Below are 15,777 nucleotides of genomic sequence, written 5' to 3' on the forward strand. Positions count from 1 at the left end.
ATAGCTTCACAACTTGGTAAAACTCTATTGAGAGGTGCATTTTTTTTCTTATTATTGTTTATGTATATATTTGGGAGTTATTTGCATGGAAATGATAATTAAATCACAGAAATCAATTAAATCACTTAGGGAAAAAAATTGATCCTGGACAGAGTTTTAAGGGGCACTTAAGCCTGGGGGTGAGGGGTAGGAGATTGCTATGGCTTAACAATGGGAATGTTCCAATAAATAAATTTAAGACTTTATTCCATAAAATAATGGCTTAATATAGAACTTTCCCCTATAAAGTTTATAAAACCCATAGCTGGTATTTTGATTATATACTTATATAGTTTAACCCCCCTTAATGTGTTGTGCCTGATACAAAGTTGTGCCTCATTCTCTAAGGAGTTTATAGTTTGGTAGGAAAGATAAAAATCGTTATTTTGTAATACTCAGTGGAATGTAAGCTCCTTGAGGTCAGGAAATGATTTCTGTCTTTGAATTAGCATCTGGCTTATAATGGGCCCTCAATAAATGTTTGTTGAGTCAAATTGAATTATATTTTTACATATACACATTTATGTACACATATATAAATAAACTTCTGTATGGCTAAAGCAGAGAATCTATAGAATTCAGATATCTTAGAATTGGAATGGATTTTAGAGATTATTATTGTGAAATAGGAATCCCTTTTTCTAGAATTCCTGATAGATAACTGATCATTCAGCCTCTGTGAAAAGACTTCCAGTGATAGAAGCATAATGTTTGATGAAGTGGGCCATCCCATTTTGGGAGAGCTGTGATTGGTAGGAAGTTCTTAAGCTGAAACAAAAATATTCTTTGTAACTTTTGACCTTTGACATATTGGACACATTTCTCCCCCCTCCCACCTTTCACCTCCCCATGTCAAGCATAATAAGTATAAATCCCTTTTCCACATGAAGACGGCAATCATGATCTCCCCAAATTTTCAGAGTTGTTATCATGGCCCCTGAGACCTCCTTCAAAAGAGTACCCCCAGAGAACTACTGCAAATCACTTTGTTTGATCAGTATGCACTCAAAACCATTAAGTTCACAAGTCCCCACCAACATATTGATTAAGAGCCATCCAAAAAGTATGGAAGTTCAAATGACATAGTAAAATAATTGACAAGAACAATTTTCCCCATTCATACATCTTGCCCTTCCACATGTTATCATGTATCATCAGGGATAGAGGAAGATATATAGGATCATGGCATAGAGGAGCATAACTGTAGGCAGTATATATGGTCATATATGACCAGGGGAGATCTTAACTCCAGTTCTGTGGCTGTTAATTCTCTGGTAGAATAACTTTCTGTTGGGATTTTCATTAAAGTGTTTCTGCTCTCTGCTACCACCTTCTGGTCATTACCTGCAATTCAGCTTTTTTTTTCCCCATAGGAGGCAGTTCTGTGAGGTCTTTAGCTTATATTTTGTGGTGCAGGCCCCAAACACAAACTTTTAGCTACTAGCTTAGCTAGGGAAAGAGAAGCCAATAGATAATTTCAAATCTGTTTTTGAATTGCTCTTTCCCATGTTGCTGCTAAGGTTCTTTGAGTCTTAATTCTTATCTCAACTGTGGCCACAAATTCCTTTCTTTTTTTCCTTTTTAAAAATAATATTTTATTTTCCCTCCAGTTATATGTAAAGACAAATTAAATATTCATTTAGAAAAAATTTTTGAATTCCAAATTTTCTCCCTCCTTCCATAAGACTGTAAGCAATTTGATTTAGGTTATATATGTGCAGTCATGCAATACATATTTTTATATTGTGAAGGAAGAAACATACCAAAAGAAGAAAAGATAAAGAAAGTAAAAAATAGTATGCTTCAATCTGCTTCAGATTCCATCAGTTCTTTCTCTGGATGTGAATAACATTTTTCATCATGAGTCTTTTGGAATTGTCTTGGATCATTGTATTGCTGAGAAAAGCTAATTCATTAACATTCCTTACAATATTGATGTTACAGTATACACTAAATTGTATACAACCCACTGGTTCTGGTCACTTCACTTTGCATTAATTCATGTCAGCTTTTTCAGGTCTTTCTGAAATCAATCTGCTTGTTATTTCTTATAATATAATAGTATTCCATTTCAATCATATACCATGAGTTGTTCAGCTGTTTCCCAATTGATGGACATCCTCTCAATTTCCAATTCTTTGTCATCACAAAAAGAGCAACCATAAATACTTTTGTACAAATAGGACCTTTTCTTCTATCTCTCTTCAGGATACAGTGGTATTTCAACTCCCATGATGGCCCTGATTCTTATACAGAGCAACTTGGGAACAAGACTGAAAATGCCCTGTGAGTCTGGTAATGCAAGCAAACTTTACCTTATTTCCCCAGCAACCAGAATTACTTACTCCCTAAATTATGAAGCATAATAATAAACTATTTTATGTGTTGATTGCAGATTGTTCTTAAGTGAATTTTATTCTTCCTCCCTCATTGATGAATTGTGCAGCTTATCATAGAGTAGGTTTGATGCAGTTTTGGCCATTGTGTCCTAGGATTAGTTAGGACTCATGAGATAGAACATGTTTTAGGAGAAATAGTATAGATTTAGAGTCTGGGGACTTGATTTGGAATCTCATACTTATGTGATCATGGCTAACTTGCTTCTTTAAGAACTTTGGTGTCCTCATCTGTAAATAAGAGACATTTGGGTTAGATAGATAGCTCACCTCTAGGCTCTTTTCTATCTTTAAATCCTATGAAGCCGATGCAAATGTTCCTTTAAAAAAAGATCCCGTTGTGAATATTTCTCTCTCTCTCCCTTTCTCTCTCTCTCTCTCTCTCTCTCTCTCTCTCTCTCTTTTTTTTTTTTTTTTTTTTTTTTTTTTGGCCTTTCTCTCCTTTCACTTTCTTAATACGGGCCTTTTGGGTCCTGTTCAGTCAGCTCTTTGGTGATGTGGGAGTTTAACAGTTCCTTCAACTTCAGTTTTTTTCCCATATCTGAAAATCCCTCACTTTAAACTCCATTATTTCTCTTATTGAAGAAACACCCCTCAGATTCTGTTGCCATATTCTCTCCTTTCCCTCAGCTTTTTCGGCTCCTTGCCAATTTCTTAATCTAAGAATGAGAGGTAGATAGGCTTGTTGGATTTTAAAATGCTGTCTGCTAAAAATAAATTTAAACAGTAAGGGAAAACAATATTATGTCAAGAACATGTTATATAAAATGTGCTATATGTGGTTCTCTTCTATACTATACAGGGAATTTATGTTCTGTATTTTTCCAAAGAATTAAAATACAGTAAAAGTATTTAATATTTGACTTACCTTTGATTAAACATGATTTACATGTTTTGGTTTATATTTTAGCTCGGAACTTTTAGGATAATCATTCTGTCTACAAATACAGCACTTGGCATAGTGCTTGGCACACAATAGGTACTTGCTAAACACTTGTTCATCTATATGTAGCAAGTATTGGACTTTGAACTGAACCTGTTTTGTCCCTTGAACATGTAATGAAAGTGGTTTTGGTTTTTTTTCTCTTAAGTCTTAGCTTATTTACTTTTGTTTCTCTTCTTTGTTACTTTATTGCTTCTTTGTTTCTTATTGATGTGCTTATTGTATGCCAGAGCTTCTTGGCTTAATTGCCGCTCTGACCTCCTAACTGATCTTCGGGCCTTCAGGCTTCCTTCCCACCCCTTCTCCCTCCCCACCCCACCCCTTCTCTTCTGCATACCACTCCAGACTTACCTCTCTTCCTAATTTACTTCTACTACTTAGGAGCATCAAGTCTGAACACCTATGCTTCGTTTTTAGGGACTCCCTCCATAATCTGGCCTCACTCTACCTTTTCAAACTTGCTCTTTTTCAACATGAAATTTCAGTTTTAGATAGACTGGGGTTTTGTGGCTGTACCTCACAATATAGTATTTTTTAAAATATTTTCTAATCATGATTTCTCTCTCCTTATACTTTTTCCTTTTCATTTGAACCAGTGATTCAGCTCAAAAAGTAAAAGTCATCATGTTGAAAGTTGTAGTAAATAGTACTTCTGGGTTTCAGAAGTACTCAAAATCTATGAGGTTGTCAACATCATTCAGCAATGATAGTATGTTTTTTTTTTTTAATTAAATTGTGTTTGGTTAACAAATATCTATTTTTCTTTCCATCACTTCTGCTCCCCCTCTTCCACTAGAGAAAAAATGGAAAAAAGGAAAAAAAAGAAAATGAAACCCTAATAAAAAAACATGTATAGTCAAGCAGAACAAATTCTTATACTGGCCACATCCAAAATATGTTTCATTCTGCATCTGAATTTTGTCACCTCTGGTAGGAAATGGATTGCATATTTCATCTTTTCTCTGGAATTATTTTGATTATGGTGCTAAACATAGTTCTTGAAAGTTGTTTAACCATGCTGTTGTTGCACAAATTATTTTCCTACTAATGTTTGCTTTGCTCAGTATCATTTCATACAAGTCTTCCCAAGTTTCTATGAAACATACCTCTTATAACACTGTAGTATTCTATTACATCTTATATACTGTCTTACAGCACAGTGGTATTCCATTATATTCATATACCATAATTTGTTTAGCCATTCATCAGTGATGGGCAGCCTCCCTGGTTTCTAATTCTTTGGCTCTATTGAAAAGGCTGCTCTAAATATATATATATATATATATATATATCTTTTCCCCCTTTCTTTGAGCTCTTTGGGGTGTAGGTCAAAAGAGTATATATATATAGTTATATAGTTTACTGGTTTTGGGGGCATAGTTCTAAATTGCTTTCTAGAATGCGAATGGCTTGACTTAATTCATAATTCCACCAACAGTGTATTAATGTCCTTTTTTTTTTCTTATCGCTCCTCTAATATTTATCATTTTCCTTTTTTTAAACCAACTTTGTCAATCTTATCATAGGTATTAAGTGGAACCCTCGGATTGTTTTAATTTGTATTTCTCCAATTATTAGTGATATGGAGGATTTTTTCCCCAAATAGCTATTGAAAGCTTGGATTTCTTCCTTTAAGAACTGCCTGTTCACAGCCTTTGTCATGAGTTGAAGAATGATCTTAAGATTTTTATACATTTAAGTTGGTTACCTATATATGTTAGAGAAGAAACTTTTGTCAGAGAAACTACAAATTAAAAAAAAAAAAAAAACAAAAAAAAAAACAACTAGTTTCCTGTTTCCCTTCTCATTTTGGCTGCTTTGATTTTGGTTTTGTAAAAACTTAAACTTATGTATTCAAATTTGTCCATTTTATCATCTGTGATCCTCTGTTCCTCTTGTTTGGCCCTAAACTCTTCTCAGATCCATAGTCCTAAAAGATCAGTTCTTCCTTGCTTCTCTAATTTGTTTTATGACATCACCCTTCATGCCTCAGCCATTGATCCATTTGGTGCTTATCTTGCTACATAGTGTGAGAAGTTAATCTAAATCTAATTTCTGCCAGACTCCTTTTAATTTTCTTCAGTAACTTTTACCAAATTCATATCTTATTAGATAGGGACTTGGCTTTATCAAAGTCTAGGGCATTCTATTCATTTGCTTCTGTAGTTATGTACTTAGTTGGTTCTATTGATGAACCTCTCTTAACCAGTTTTTATTTTGATAGTTACTCAATTGTAGTTTAGTTTGGGATCCAGTATTGCTATGTCTTCTTGCTTCTCTTTGTAAGTGTAAAACTATTGCATCTTTACCAGTAATACTAATTTGTTTAAATAAACCCTTTCCTACTATTCTTCCAATAAGTATTGTCCTCTTTCTCCTTCTCTCTTCTCTTTCCAAGCAATTAAAGAGAAAGATGTTTTCTTGCTACTCCTTTGCACTTAAATTTAGAGTTATGCATAGCTAGAATAATTAAACTAAACCCTAAAAATGATTAAGAACATAGTTCAATCACCTATGAATTCTGTATCCAAAGTGAAATGTGAGACTAAGCTACTCATTTCCTCATTGATTTAAAAGAAATGTAGATAAGATTCTTGACTTTCACAAAAGATAATAGATATATTTTTATATTCTTAAGTTAAAATGATAACTATAGTTTTCATTCTTTTGAAATGTACTTGAAGGTTTTTCAAGGGAAATGAATTAATTTGAGAATGAGAGTATGAAATCAGAAACAAGTTTGAAATATATTCAGACTATTTTTGGTATAGTTGGGAAAAATATAATGATAGTTATGGAAACTTTTAGAGGAGTTACATCCTTTTTGCTCAGAAACATAAGGTTCCTGCTATTTTATATGGATAAAAACTTCCTGTTCCTATTAGCCCACATTTCCCTTTCTTCTCTTTTTGGAGTCTGGTTTGTCACTGTCATTACTGTGGGTGTTTCATGGTTATCATAGGTAGCATTTGTAACCCTTTCTTTGCCATTTGAGAAATTGTCTTTTGGTGACTCTAGTGATTGTGATCATTATTGAAATCTGTCTTCCTGCAATGTCTGTCTTTTCCTTGTAACTCTCAAGACCCCAGAAGAGGCCAAATAGAATAAGTTCAATCCAAGTCATAACTTTGATGAAATCAGTAGTTTTTAGATCTTATTTTCTTTCTTTTTTGAAAATGATGTCTTTGCCTGTTTCCATTACTATGGTATTTTCATGTGTTTTCCATGGCCTTTCAAAGATCACTGACAGAGCTAATTATCACAAAGGATATCTTGTTCTCATAGAACCATATCACTCTTTTTGTGTTTATCTTCTGTTAACTGTACTTCCATCTTCTATGAACTTTTTAAAAAATCAATTGATAGATAGATTCCCTATGTAGCTCCATAAGTGTCTTTTAGACAGCTCTCCTTTTTCTATTTCACTGGAATCATTTGTGTTTATTTCTTCAGAATTTCATCCTTGAGACTTTTTCATTCATCTTGGACTAATTGTGTTTTCAGTCCACGAGGTCCTATCTATTCGTTGCCCAAAGCCTTTGGAATAAAATCCATTTCCCCAAAATGTGGGTTGTGTGTTAGATTATGCCTGACTTTCATTTTTTTTCCCTCATGGTCCATGTCATTTTTCCTGAAGCAGTTAGTTCCTCCTTCTTGGTCAAAATCAGAAGAGCAGTACCTAGAATAGCAGTACCCATTGTTCACTCCACCTTTTGATGAATATAATTTCAATAAGGCAAGTCAAGAATTTTTCAGTTGTTCCAGTTTTTGTAAATGTCTGATACTTTCAGTCCCCCCTAAAAATAATATCCTGTCTATGAACAGACAATTTTTAGATGATGAAATTTAAACTATTTCTACCCATATGAAAGGGTGTTCCAAATCACAATTGATCAGAGAAATACAAATTAAGACAACTCTGAGATACCACTACACTTGTCAGATTGGCTAAGATAACAGGAAAAAATAATGATGAATGTTGGAGGGGATGCAGGAAAACTGGGACAATGATGCATTGTTGGTGGAGTTGTGAACGAATCCAACCGTTCTGGAGAGCAATCTGGAATTATGCCCAATAAGTTATCAAACTGTGCATACCCTTTGATCCAGCAATGTTACTATTGGGCTTATATCCCAAAGAGATACTAAAGAAGGGAAAGGGCCCTGTATGTATCAAAATGTTTGTGGCAGCCCTTTGTGTAGTGGTTAGAAACTGGAAAATGAATGGATGCCCATCAATTGGAGAATGGTTGGGTAAATTGTGGTATGTGAATGTTATGGAATATTATTGTTCTGTGAGAAATAACCAGCAGGATGAACACAGAGAGGCTTGGAAAGACTTAGATGAACTGATGCTGAATGAAATGAGCAGAACCAGGAGATCATTATATACTTCAACAACAATACTGTATGAGGATATATTCTGATGAAAGTGGATATCTTCGACAAAGAGAAAATCTAATTCAGTTCCAGTTGATCAATGATGGACAAAATCAGCTACACCCAAAGAAGGAACACTGGGAAATGAGTGTGAACTGTTTGCATTTTTGTTTTTCTTCCCAGGTTACTTTTACCTTCTGAGTCCAGTTCTTCTTGTGCAACAAGATAACTGTACGGTTCTGCACACATATATTGTATCTAGCATATACTATAACATTTAACATGTATATGACTGCCTGCCATCTAGAGGAGGGGTGGGGGGAAGGAAGGGAAAAGTTGGAACAGAAGCGAATGCAAGGGATAATGTTGTAAAAAATTATCCATGCATATGTCCTGTCAATAAAAAGTTATAATAATAATAATAATAAAAATAATATACTGTGTTTGTACCAGATCAACATAGTCCTCTGAGAGTCCAGGTGGTCTGGAGCAAATATATTAAATTCAAGTGGAAGCTGTGGGCTACTTAATCCATACAGACTGCTTATTGACTTAGTTTTAAAATGTAATATTTTTTGGGTCTTCCTATATTTTTATTTAGCTTGTTAAATATTTCCCCATTACAATTTAATCTGCTTTTGGGCAATATTTGAAAGGCTACATCATTGGCATCTCTGAACCAGCGTATAGTCTATTCCTTTTTGTTTATTTTTTTATTAGGTTTCCCCTTTTTATTCCTGTATTTCCTCACAGATATATTTTCAAAAATGTAAAATTCCACTATGCCTTTATATTTATTCTATTGTTTTTCAATAATGTATACTCTTGTATAGCTATTCATGAACTACTTCCCACCAAAATTCAGAAATACCCGAATTTGCCTTCTTGGATTAGGATTTCTTGTTTGTCTGATTTTAGTATTTGATGATTACAGAGTCACATTATCTTGGATTTTCAGTCGCAAGTGACCTATTTGCTTCTTTTCAGATAAAAATATACCTTTTTGGTCAAGAATATTAAAAGAATTATTGAAAAAATGCAAAGAACTCTTATTATAAAACAGTAGTCCTCAAAACTATCTGGACTAGCTAATAAACAGAGTGGTAGATCAATAGAATAGGTTAGATATATGACATTAATCAATGACTATATTAGTCTACTGTTTGATAACTTAAAGACTCCAGCTTCTGGGAAAAGAATTTAACAAAAATTGCTGAGAACATTGAAAAATAATAAAAATATTAGAAAAATAATAGAAATAGAAATTCGGCATAGACCAGCATGTCACACCAAAATATCACATCTCATACCAAAATAAGGTCAAAATGAATATATGACTTAACTGTAAAGAGTGATACAATAAGCAAATTAGGAAAACAAGGGATAGTTTACCTATCAGATCTTTGAAGAAGAACAGAATTTATGGCCAAAGAATAACTAGAGAACATAATGCAAAATGGATGATTTTGATTACATTAAATTAAAAAGTTTTTGCACAAACAAAACCAGCCAAGGATTAGAAGGGAAGCAGAGAGCTGGGGGAAAAAATTACAGCCAGTGTTTCTGATAAACGCCTAAATATAGAGAGAACTGAGTCAAATTTATAAGAATATAAGTCATTGTATAAATTGATAAATGTTCAAAGAATATAAATGTTTTTCAGATGAATAAATCAAAATTATCTAGTCATATAAAAATGTTCTGAATTACTATTGCTTAGAGAAATGCAAATTAAAACAGCAGTGAAGTACTGCCTCACAATTATCAGATTGACTAAGATGACAGAAAAAGATAATGATAGTGGTGAGGAACTGGAAACTGAGAGTATGCCTATCAGTTGGGGAATGGCTGAATAAGTTATGGTATATGAAAGTAATGAAATATTATTATTCTATAAAAAAATGAACAGACTGATTTTAGAAATGCTTAGAAAGATTTACCTGAACTGATGTTGAATGAAGCAAGCAGAACCAGGAAAACATTGTACACAGCAACAGAAGGATTGTGCGATGATAAACTATGATAAACTTCGTTCTTCTCAGTGTTCTAGTGATCCAGAGCAATCCCAATAAATGCATCTACATCAAGAGAGAGAACTATGGAGATTGAATGTAGATCAACACATACTATTTTTACCTTTTTTTTTCCTTATTTTTTTTTTCTCGTTTTTTCCTTTTGTTCTGATTTTTCTCACTCAACATTATTAGTATGGAAATATGTGAAAAATGAATGTATGTGTATAACCAAAAAAAATTATTTTACATGTAACTGAGGAAAATAATAACAATAAAAATATCTTTTTTCCATCTATCAACTACTCCAAGAATTAGTTCTTGTCCAAGATTGCAAATAGATAGTTTGACCTCCCTTTTCTTGACCTCTTGGACTTCAGTTAAAATAACACATCCACTCAGAAAATACCTTTTCCTGTTAACTACAGGTCCTCTTCTCCCTCTTTTCTTACTGAGGTCCACTCCGTAGGGCAGATGACTACCTGGGAGTACTAATCCCTAAGCTAAACTTCAGTTAATTCAGAATGCCAAAAGGATGCTGATCAGGTCTAGTTTGATCTGCCAACTTAGTTTGGGAGATCATTCTGCAAATTTGAGAACTAGTGTGTAGGCCTGTGCCTGGGTGATGAGGAAGTAAGCAATGGATTCTCTCCCCTGTGCCTGCAATTCTCACTGCTGTCCATATTTGGTCCAGTTCAAACCTTCCTGTTAGCTTTTAGCACTACTGAGTTCTTTGTACTAGTCGAAATCAAGTTAGAGTTTGTGGTTTCCTTCATAATTTCCATTTTAGTTATTATTGATGCCAGAAGTATTACTCAATAAGGGTAGAATGGAAAAGATGAAAGGATTCAAATGTCAAACCTGGAAACCTGTTGCCCATTTGTATGCCCTGCAGTGTGAAGCTTCCATGCTCTCAAAAAGCTCAAACTCCACTCTCTCAAGGATCATCTCAGAGGTTGGGGACATTGAGCCTCTTTTAGGACTAATAGCTTTTTATCCTGGCTTACATTCTTGTTGTGTGGCCTTAATCATATTGCTATTAAATTATTGCAACTGAATGCTTTTCAGTTTCTTTAGTGGGGCTATTGTTGGAGGGCTGTGCAAAGTCACTAGTCTCACTTTCTCCTCTGGAGCATCTGAGTGATTGGAGGTAGCTGGATGCAGTAGGATTACCTTGGCCTTTTTAAACTAAGGTCTTTTACAGGTCTCATTTTGACTGAGGTAATATCCATTCAGTGATTAAGGGTAAGTAAGAAATGAGACAGAGAATGGCCTCTTTTACCTAGTTTAAAAAAAAAAAAAGCTGCCCAATGCCTTCTGATTTATTCTTTGAACTTGAATCAGTCCTTAGAAATATCTTTTTAATGTTCAAAATAAATGGGAGTTTGTGGTTTCAAGTAATATCTGGTCACATATTATTGTTTCGCCTTTAAAAAAAGAGAGAGAGAGAGAGAGAGAAAAGAAAATTCTATAGATTTTAGTCACTGCTCCATAGAACATGAAGTCAGTGGCAGCAGAAAGGCTAAAATGGCTTGATCCAGTTTGCTGTCATGTAAACCTTTTATATGAGCTTTTGATTTGAGAACATTTCCCCCCTCATTTTGATAATTTAATGGTAATTGCCCAATCACTTCAACTGAATTTGCTTCCTGCCTAATTTGAACCATGCCTGACTGACTGAATGCTCTTCTTTTGAAATTGAACTGAATTTTTACAACACTCATAAGAGTTGGAAGGAACTTCAGAGGCCACCTAGTCCAACCTAGAAATGAACAGGAATTTTCTTTATAATAAACTCAACAAGTTGTCATTTCTTTGTTAGAGATTTAAAAAGAAAATTTTCCTTGCTCCTTGATAATCCAAAATAGAATAATAAAATTTCTGTTGATGGCAGTGATAACAAAAAAAATAGTTGAAGGGTGGAAGACACCCAACTTTAAGACTTTATTTTATTTTTGTGAATTTTATCTATTTAGATTAGCTTAGTTTTGCATTGATTAGATATTTTAAAATTGAAATCTGTTAGTCAGCTTATATATACAAATTTAATAAATACCCCTGAGTAAAAATGTTGACCCGAACAAAGCTGATAATTGAAATTTTGATATATTACTAGAAATTTTCCTTCAAATTGATTGAATCAGTCTATCATTAAATATTTATTAAATGCCTACTGTGTGCTATATAAGCACTAAGCACTGGGGATATAAAAAAAGGCAAAATGCAGCCCCTATTCTCAAGGAGCTCACAATCTAAGAGGGGAGACCACAAAACAACAAATATGGACAAACAAGCCTTATTCAGGAAAAGTAGGAACTAATTTAAAAAGAAAAGGGTGCTAAAATTAAGAGAGACTAGGAAATACTTCTTGAAGAAAATGAGATTTAGTTGGAACTTAGAGAAAACCAAGGAAGTCAAATTCATTAATAAGCATTATTTGTATATAGTTGTTCTAACAACTATGAATTTGTAGTTTCTTTAAGCTTTTGTTTCTCAGTGTTGTCTACAGGAATATGTCTGAAAGAATCTGTCATATACCTTGATTAAACTATAATACATAATAATCCTAATATTAAATCTATAATATTTCTCTTACCTATTAATCTAGCAAAAAAATAAAGGCACTAATTTGGCATGACTTGTTCTTTGTGAATCCATGCTAGCTCTTAATGATTACCCATTTAAGTTCTCACAAACCAACTATTTAGTAATTAGCTCTAGAATTTTTCTGGAAACTTACATCAAGGTAACTTCTGTATAGTTTCCATAATCTGTTAAAAATTTTGGACACCATTTGGCCATTTCCAGTCTTTTGGCATTTTTTTTTTGTCAACACTTATTTATTAGAGTTCAGCAATCAAATTTATTGTTTTTTTTTTTTCAGTATCCTGAAAGTAATTTTATATTAACTAGAGGATTTGAATTCATTTAAAAGAACTGTTATTGTTTTATTAGCTCCTCGCCTATGTTGGGATTCAGTTCCCCATGTTTATTCTTTCCTTTCCAGATTGATTATCATTTTCTTTGGCAGATTAAATGAAAGCAAAACAGGATTTTAAAAGCAGCTCTGATTTTCCTGTCATCAGTTAATACTTAAAAAAAAAAAAAAAAACCATCTGCCCCAAGCAAAGGGCCTCTATGTTCTTGGTTTTTCATTCTTCAGACATACTCAGAAAAACTCTTTAAAAAATTTATCATCAGTATTTCTTTCAAGGCTCAGCTCATTCTTGACTTTAGCCCTTCTAATACTGTTCTTGCAAATCCATGCCACTCATGTATTTGTTTGTTATGTATTTGTTGTTAGATAGTGCTCTTTAGTTTTTTGTATGTGTACAAAAAAGGAAACTAGAGGAGTCAATGGATAGAGCTCTGGGCCTAGATCAAGAAGACCTGAATTCAAATGGAGCCTCAGACATTTACTTGCTATGTAATCCTGGGCAAGTAAGTCACTCAACCTCTTTTTGCCTTAATCCATTGGAAAAGGGAATGGCAAACTACTTCAATATCCTTGCCAAGAAAACCTTATGGACAATATTGGTGTACTGTGGTCCTGGTCAGGAAAAATTAGACATGACTAGATAACAATCTATATAAAGGAGTAGAATTACTTAGAGAGCTTCATATGTAGCCATATTGGTATTTCAGATGTGTTTTCTTTTCTTCTTTTTCAGAATCTTTTGAAATAATATCATTAGATTTAAATTTTTAAAGACCTCAGTAAAATTTCCTTCACAGTCTCTTTCTCTTTTTAAAAGACTTCTTTATTAAATTATAAATTCTTTGAGGGTAGCAGACAGTCTGATCTTCAAGACAATGCCTAACATATAGTTAAGCATTCAATAAATGCTTTTTGACTTCTCTCATATAGGAATATGTCTGGTTATGCTTATCTTATTCTTAGTATAAGAGGAGACTCCAGACCATCCCTTTTAACAAGATCACAAGGTTTTGAGTTGAAAGATAGTTTAGACATCATCTTTTTCAACCCCATTTAATTTCACAGATGTCCCAAGAAAAACTAGAAAAAAAAGCTTAATATATGAATAAAAGTTCATATAGTGCTGGAATCACCAATCCCACTGCCTATCCGAAGGATATTCTTTGCCATGGGGTTGTCTTAGTCCATTTGCAAAGGGTCAATAGGGGACTCTTCAGAAGAAGATACCCCTAAGTCTCAGCTACCAAGAGTGAAGGGAATGACCAAAGAGAAGAGAAGAAAGGAAAGTAAGTGTTATTTTATGACTTTTTTTGCAGTTCATTGTTTGGAGCAAAAAACCAAATCTCTTCTAGTAAAATGAGACAAGGGTGGGAAATGGCTCAAAGAATGCTGAATGGATTGATCATAACTCAGAATGTTTCTGACCAGAGTATATTCTACTTGGATCTGGAAAATAAACTCTGAATTAAATTAAGCATCATTTTTACAGTAGTTGAGGTTTCATAAGAGGAGGTATTATCTGGCTCAGTGTTTCTTATTCTGTAGTCCAGGGAGCTCTAAAGGAGGGCTCCCCTCCAAAAAGTCCTTAAATAAATTTTAAGTCTGTGAACTTGCCTGAGGAAAAAATTGCATCTTTATTTTTTACTAATCTCTAAGTGAAATCTAGCATTTACTTCAATTATTTTTAAGTATTATTCAGAAAAGACTAGACTTTTCTAGATTGTCTGAAGGGACCATGACATATGAAAAAATTAAGAATCTTTGCTTTGTAATATTTTCATCAAATGGTTATTTGGTCTTGTACCTAACAAATATTTTGGTTCTTTTATAGAACTTTGAGAGTATCTAATTTCTTAATATCATTAAGAATTTTTTTTTTTAAAGTGGATACCTGCTTTGGTCTGTTTTATAAAAAGCTGATCGGAGTCAATAAATATCTCAATATACTACAACTCATAGTGATTACTTAATTTCCCAAATATACATTAATTTTATTTTATTTTACTCTGAATTTAATGAACACCAAAAAAAGGAAATATTTCCATATATGTATAAAATAGACCAGAAAAAGAATATGTGTATGAACTAGTGACTCTTTTTCATACAACTTGCTTTAAAATATGAGTATATGTATGTGTATATACATATATGAAATAATTTGACATGTTAACTTTCAAAGCTGTCCTGCTTATTTAATATCCTTATGAACTTTTGTGCATAAAAATCACTTCAATAAAAATTTTCTTCCTCCTTCTCCTGTTCCTCTTCAGGATCACTAACTCCCTTCACACTCCAAAATAGAGGGTTTGAGAAAAGAAAAACAGTGTTCTTGCAACAAAGAAGCAAAGCAGATTCTTGCATTTGGCATCTTCAGTCAGTAAGCTCTGGGAATACAAAGAAAGGCAAAAATATTATTGCTCTCAAAGAGATTACAGTCTAATGGAGGAGACAATATACAAACAACTATATATAATTTAGATAGCTACAGAATAGATCTGAAATAATTAACAGAGAGAGAGCAGTAGAATTAAGGGAGAATGGGAAAAGCTTCCTTTGGCTCAAAATTATGTCACACTCTGCACTTTGAGTCTTTTGTCATCAGCCAAAAACAGAGTTATGATCAGTCATTATATTGATCTGACTTCCTATAAAATCTTCACAATTGTCTGTAATTTATATTGTTGTTTTATAAGTTGTTCTGGTTTTTCTCACTGCATTCTCCATCACTTCATACAAGTCTTCCCAGGTTCTCTGAAACTCTTCCTTTTATAATTTTTTATGACATAGAAATTAAAAACATTACTTTTATGATTAATAAAGAATTATATTCTCTCTGTCTTACCTCTCTCTCTCTCTCTCTCTCTCTCTCTCTCTCTCTCTCTCTCTCTCACACACACACACACACACACACACACGTACACACCACACACCATCTATTTCCATGGGGGTAAAGACAACAAAAAAATCTACATAAGAAATATGCATAGCCAGAATCATAATTACTTACTGGATTGATTTGAGTTCTTAAGTCTTTTAAAATTGTTTTTCTTTAGAATATTGTGGTTGCAT

General features: G+C 33.3%; 1 protein-coding gene across 5 annotated transcripts in view; it reads left to right on the forward strand.

Moving 5' to 3' along the window:
* BMAL1 (basic helix-loop-helix ARNT like 1) overlaps window positions 1-15,777 on the forward strand; it is a 90,290-nt gene that overhangs the window by 4,341 nt on the left and 70,172 nt on the right. Inside the window, exon 2 of one of the 5 annotated variants that reach the window (XM_051965752.1) lies at window positions 2,248-2,334. The exons of 3 other annotated variants lie outside the window; for them this stretch is intronic. The gene's annotated coding sequence lies outside the window, so the exon portion shown is untranslated. The remainder of the gene's footprint in view (window positions 1-2,247; window positions 2,335-15,777) is intronic. One more of the 5 variants, XM_051965753.1, reaches the window with a different exon arrangement.

The sequence above is a fragment of the Antechinus flavipes genome, chromosome 6, assembly GCF_016432865.1.
Source record: "Antechinus flavipes isolate AdamAnt ecotype Samford, QLD, Australia chromosome 6, AdamAnt_v2, whole genome shotgun sequence".
NCBI classification, from domain to species: domain Eukaryota; kingdom Metazoa; phylum Chordata; class Mammalia; order Dasyuromorphia; family Dasyuridae; genus Antechinus; species Antechinus flavipes.